Here is a 6089-nt window from a genome sequence, read left to right as displayed (position 1 = left end):
GCCATCGAGCGTGGCTCCAAATCTGATTTTTTAAAATATTCCTACCTGGAATTGTGATTTTTTAGATTAATATTTAGATTTTAGGGTGATTTATATTGTAATAAATTACTCCATAGAATGATTGAATGCTACAGTTGGAAGTTACTTCATACATTTGTCATCTAGTTTTCAACCTGGTGAAGGAAAAAGTTATTCTGCCTTCTTCACCAAAAGACTTCTATGATTTTGAAATCTACTAGCTTGCAAAGCAGAATAGCATCATAGAATAAATCAGAAGTTTAAAAACCTGAGTCTGAATCCCTTCCTCCTCTCAGTAGTCCAAAATGTATATCTTCCACTTTATTGTCAAATTGATAATCTGTAAAACTCCAATCTGACCATGTCATTCCCCTGGTTAAGAAACTCCAGTGACTCCTCTTTTCTTTAGTTCAAAATAAAAACTCTTCTTTTGGGTAATTAAAGCCCTTCACAATCTGACTCAAATCTATCTTTCTAAACAGATTTCATAGTGTTCCCCATCATGTATTTTATCCAAGCCACTAGGTGTACTTGTTTCTAGTATAAAATCATGCCTTTGCATAAACTGCAGATCTTACCCAATTCCCTAGTTCTGGAATGTGTTCCACTTTACTCAACCACCTTAAAAGTTCAGATGATGCATCACCTCCTACAGGAAGCCTAATCTGATAGCAGATATTGCTAATGACCACCCATCAGAAATTACTTTGCATGAAATACATAAGTCATTTGAATATCTTCTCTACAAATTATTATGTGTGTGACCTTTGCTAAGTTCTTAAACTGGACTTCAGTTTCCTCCTCTGTATTCATTCATTTAACAAGAATTAATTAAATGCCTACTATGTGACAATTACTACATGCTCAGCCCACATAAAAAAAAAATAAGTGGTCCCTGATCTCAAGCATACTATACTGTGTTCTGGTGGGGAAAGAGGGAGAGGAACAAAATATAAACAAACAATTAAATAACCAATATTCATGTAGTTTCAAGGTTTATAGAACATTATATATATATATATTTATGTATTTGTACATGATATGTATATATATATATATATGTATATATATGAAAATCTCATTTGATCTTCACAGTATCCTTATGGATAGTTACTATTATTACCTCCTTTTCAGATGATGGAATTGAGGCTGAGAGGCTGTGACTTACCCAAAATTGCACAACTAGTTGTGTCTGAGGTAGAGTTCATATGGAATTATTCCTGACTATAAATCCAGTGCTCTATCTCCACCATCTAGCCATCTCTAAAGACACAATACATAGAATGTAATTTCTATTTGGAACAATTAAGAGGTTATTACAATAGTCAAATGAGAGGTGATAAAGGTTTGAACCAGGAGAATGACTGTATAAATGGGTAGGAAGAGAAAAGGGAGGATGTGGAATATATTGTGGAGGCAAAATCCAGCCTTGGCAACTGATTGGAAGTGAGGGGTAACAGCTGAGAAGATCCCAAACTCTAGTGACTGGAAAAATGTTGATGACCTCAAGCGAAGCAGGAAACCTCAAAGAACAGAGAGAGTTGGAGGAAAAGAAATAGGAATAGTTTTGAATGGGTTAAGTTTAAGATCAGTCAGTTAATCAGTCAAACTAAAATTCATTTAGTGTCTGTTAGGTGCTAAGTGCAAAAAAAAGGCAAAATTCATCTATATGTCAATAGAACATTTACATAAATTTTGGTGTCTCATAGGCAATTGATAATGCAGGACTGGAGTTCAGAGGAGTCAGTATAGATTAGAGAGTCACCTGCATAAAGGCTGAGAAGGGAGTAACCAGACAAAAAGGACATCAGAGGAAAGCAGTCATAGACTCCTAAGAAAGAATGAGAATACAAGAGGGAAAAGGAGTTAATGGTATCAAATGCTACACAGTCCAATCAATTTTTATTCAGTTAGGTCTGACTCTTTGTGATTCCATTGGGATTTTCTTGGCAAAGATACTGGATTGGTTTACTTCTCCAGCTCATTTTACAGAAGAGGAAATTGAGTTTAACAGGTTTAAGTGACTTGCCCAGAGTCGAATAGTCAGAGTTTTGAAGCCAAATTTGAATTCAGGTCCTCCTGATTCCAGGCCTGGAATTCTTATCTACCCCAAGTTCTGTCTGATACATTGTTAGAACGATGTAAATGATGATGAGATGCTTTTCTATGGAAAATGCCTTCCTGTTACTTCTATTATTTTGCCTCAAGAGCAACCCAAAATAAAGAATAAAGCTGAACCTTATTCCACATGACAGCCCCTCATATATGCAAAGAATACTTCAAAAAAAAACCCAAAAAATGATTTGTTCTCTTTAAGAGCAGAATCTTATTATAAACTCTTTAAATAATATATAAATTATTCAAAGCAGTCAACTTTAGAAAATTCCCATTTATGCACTACCCAGGTTTTTAACTTTCCCTATTTTGGTTTCCTGCCTCCTGGCTATTTTATTTAATAAGATCATTGGATTGAGGGGTGATGAGGAGAGTTGGTAAGGATCTTAGAGGTCATTCTATTCAACCTTCTCACTTTAGAAAAGAAGCCCAGGTAGTCATTCCTACCAGGTGCTAGAAAGATGAGAAGAAAACAAACAAGCATTTTTACTGTTTATTAGCTGTTCTTAGAGACAGAATACAGAATCTTTGTATTAATGGGACCTCAGAAATAGGAGATATGCATTTAAAAAATGATTCTACAAGTGATTTGTGTGGGGTGGGATGGGGTGAGTATGGAAAGAAGAAAGCAATTATCAATTGCAGTAGCAAGACTTGCCCAATGAGGCAGTGTTCCCCAAAGTTCAAGAGTGATTAGTCTGCTAGAAAACTGGGACTCACTTGGAAGGCCACACACAAATTGCCCCTAGAGCTTACCTCAATAACTTTAGTTTCAACCCTTTTATGACAATTTTCTCATTTGAAGAGGTAACACATTAACATCTCAACAGGAATTAGCCATCAGGTTTCTAGGAATGGGGCTTTAATGAAATGGAATATAGGGTAGCTTTATTTTGAGAAGAGAGATGATTTGAAAATGGTGTTTGGAGTTCTCTGAAGTTGGTCACCTACTGTATGCAGAAAAAAGGTAAGCCCAGAGAAGATGAGAACCTCTTTGTGCTTTTCTTCTAGATTCTTATTTCCCTCCAGGATGGCCCTGCTGTGTTGATTGGGAGGGAAAGTTTGGGCAAATTGAAGTTCTTGGATTCTCTGGGCATTTATTTTATCTGTCATCCTACCACAAAATAATTGAGTATTACTCTGATATTATGATATTAGTGGGGCTTTGTATATGTGTTTTAGTCAACATATAACCTTAAAAACCAAGATTTGTATTTAGTAGAATAACATTTTTGTTGTGGAAATATGCTACAAGATTTTTAATCTTTTGCCGCAGGAAAAATTCTGGGCTACAACTGAGTATATTCTGAAGTCTTCCTCTGTTAATGGAACCTAAAACCCTGGGTAGGCTCAAGATTTGCTAATAAAGTAGAAAGACAAATAAATTGAGGAAAGGGAGATTAGGGAGAGTGTCAACTTTTCCAAATTTAAAAGATTTCTTTACAAAAGTTTTTCCAGGCAATTTGTGAATTTGTTGCATATCACAGGATATATAGATTAGAGTAAAAAAGTTAGGGTCAACTTAGTCTGACCCTCTCTCTCATTTTACAGCTGGGCTAGAGAAGTTAAGTGACTAGCACACATCAATATGTATGGGTGGCAAATATAGAATATGGAACCAGAATTTTTAATCCGGTGCTCTGAACCAAATCTAGTTTTAGTGTAAAAGAATTTTGGGTAGCTCTAAAACAGATTATTGCTTGTGGTTGGTTTGGGGGAAAGCTCTGAAGCACAGGTGGTGTTGACTCAAAAGGAAGAGGCCAGAAAAGATGGGTATAAGAGTAGGGTTCTTGATGGTATCAAGAGTGCCAATGATAGTTACTATTTGGATCAGACCCCAGGGCCAAGTTCATCCAAGGAACCTTCAAATTTTTCAAATAAAACATTTATCAGTGCAACAACTGGACAAGGGGATTTGAATGATTTTTCTGAAATTGCATTCAGTGCATTAAAACTGCAATGTGCTGGGATGGGGGATGGGGGATGAGAGGGAGGAATTCAGAAGAGGATTTAATACAATTTAAAAAAAAGCCTCTTCCCCTTTTGTGTTTTCATGGGACTTCGAATGCCGGAAGAGTCCTGACTCCTGAAAACCCCTTGTGCTGGGCCAGGAATCAGTGATGTCCCTTTGGGCAACTAGGCTTGGGCAGAGCCCTGGTCTGGCGCCCGGGATCCAGGACCCGCAGAGTCCCAGGGGCCACCCAGACCCAGGGAGCGGCAGCATAATATTCCTCCAACCCCTCCAGCCCGGGGCATCTTCACACGTTGCCCCCCGCAAAACCAACACACATGCTTTGGAAATGTTTTGGGGCAACACGGCCGTAATGCTAGGAGAGAAGACGCAGACGCAAAGAACAGGGCTTTCCAGCCCGCCCCGACGCCCCCCGAGGCCAGAAGCCAGGACTCGGCCTCCGCGCGTGCACGCCGCGGCTCCGTCCTCCGCGGCAGAGGGGCCCCAGAGCCCCGAGCACGCGCCTCCCTCCTCCGCGCGTGCCCGCCGGCTCGTGCCCGCCGGCCCGCGGAGAGCCAACCTGTGGGGGAGGGGAGCCAACGTCTTTCCGGGTGCCACCGGGTCTGCCCAATCACGAGAGACGCCTCCCCGCCCCGCCGGTGAACGAATGAATACCCGCAGCGGAGCGCTTGTAGCTAGCTGGGGGATGTAGCTCAGTGGTAGAGCGCGCGCTTCGCATGTGTGAGGTCCCGGGTTCAATCCCCGGCATCTCCAAAAAGCTTCACTTTTGTGGTAGTAATCTTTTTTATTGATTCTACTTTTAATGGCTTTTCCGGCAAAATCGGAAATACTGAAACTGACCTTTTCCCGCTTTTCAAGAAAAATTTCATGGTTCGCAAAAACAGTTAAATAGAGATTAAAAAAAAGATCTGTTACTCTGAAACAGAAATAAAAAAAGAAAAACTATTAATTTTAAGTTGAACTGGATATCGCAAAAAGTCAGCTCAGCCACAGAACTTGAGCTGGCTACATATGTATTCTTTCATAAATTGGATTGTTTAATAATAAGAGTTGAAAAAAAGTTACGTTGCATTGGCCGGGAATCGAACCCGGGCCTCCCGCGTGGCAGGCGAGAATTCTACCACTGAACCACCAATGCACGGATATGTAAATCTTCTCAAAAATTTCCCTGTAGGTGAGGAATACCAATTTCTGTCATACAATCAATTTCTTTCTGTTGGTTACTGTTAATTCTATCTGGTTTGACACCCTAAATTAAATAAAAATATATAAACTCTTTTTCCTAGGATAAAATATTGAGAAATCACAACAGTTCACACTGCATTCATTTTCTTTTGACCTTTGTGAATAATTAAGTATTGAATATTTAATAATAATAAAGCAAACAGAAATAGGTCACTTCCAAATAAAACTACAAAATCCTCAGAAGTTAAGATAATTTCATTTTAAAACTAGTTTTTTTTTTTCTTTGTCAGTTCAAATAAAACCTATATGTAAAAGCTAGGCCCCTAGGGAGACAAGGGTGAGATGTAAAAAGAAGTCCCTGAGCTCAAAACGCTTACAATCTAGCAGAGGACCTGGCACACATAAATACAAATTGCTAGAAGAAAAAATTTTGGTTGTATTCTATGAAAAAATAAAATTCAAGCAGCTTTGAAAATCTCTTTTAAATAGGAGCTAAAGAAGATGAGAAAACTGAAGCATTTGGAAGTTCACAAAAATTACGGAGGAGCAAATATATAAAGAAACTGAATTTTTAAAAATTGAGTGCTTTGTTTTTCCATTTACAAAATTAATAGATTGTTCCCGCTCTGAGAAGTATCTTGTAACAAAGTAAAAAACTAAGCAAAACAACAATAGTTAACTCATCTGAAAATGCATTTCACATCTATAGTAAACTCTCTATTTTACGTTACTTAAAAAAAATTAATAGAAGTCTATTTTCTTTTCTTTTCCACTCTCTCCTCCACCCCAAATTTAGCTA

At 38.3% G+C, this 6089-nt stretch overlaps 2 non-coding genes across 2 annotated transcripts; one reads left to right on the top strand and one right to left on the bottom strand.

Annotated features, from left to right (window-relative positions):
• Nucleotides 1-4786: 4786 nt before the first annotated feature.
• Nucleotides 4787-4858, top strand: TRNAA-CGC (transfer RNA alanine (anticodon CGC)). The gene has a single exon. It is a non-coding gene; the product is annotated as a tRNA-Ala (tRNA).
• A 314-nt stretch (nt 4859-5172) lies between these two features.
• TRNAG-GCC (transfer RNA glycine (anticodon GCC)) lies at nt 5173-5243 on the bottom strand. The gene has a single exon. It is a non-coding gene; the product is annotated as a tRNA-Gly (tRNA).
• Between the last annotated feature and the right edge of the window lie 846 nt (nt 5244-6089).

Source organism: Macrotis lagotis, chromosome 1, assembly GCF_037893015.1.
Source record: "Macrotis lagotis isolate mMagLag1 chromosome 1, bilby.v1.9.chrom.fasta, whole genome shotgun sequence".
Lineage (NCBI taxonomy): Eukaryota > Metazoa > Chordata > Mammalia > Peramelemorphia > Peramelidae > Macrotis > Macrotis lagotis.
The sequence above is the reverse complement of the archived record's forward strand: the minus strand, read 5'-3'. Positions and strand labels throughout refer to the sequence as shown.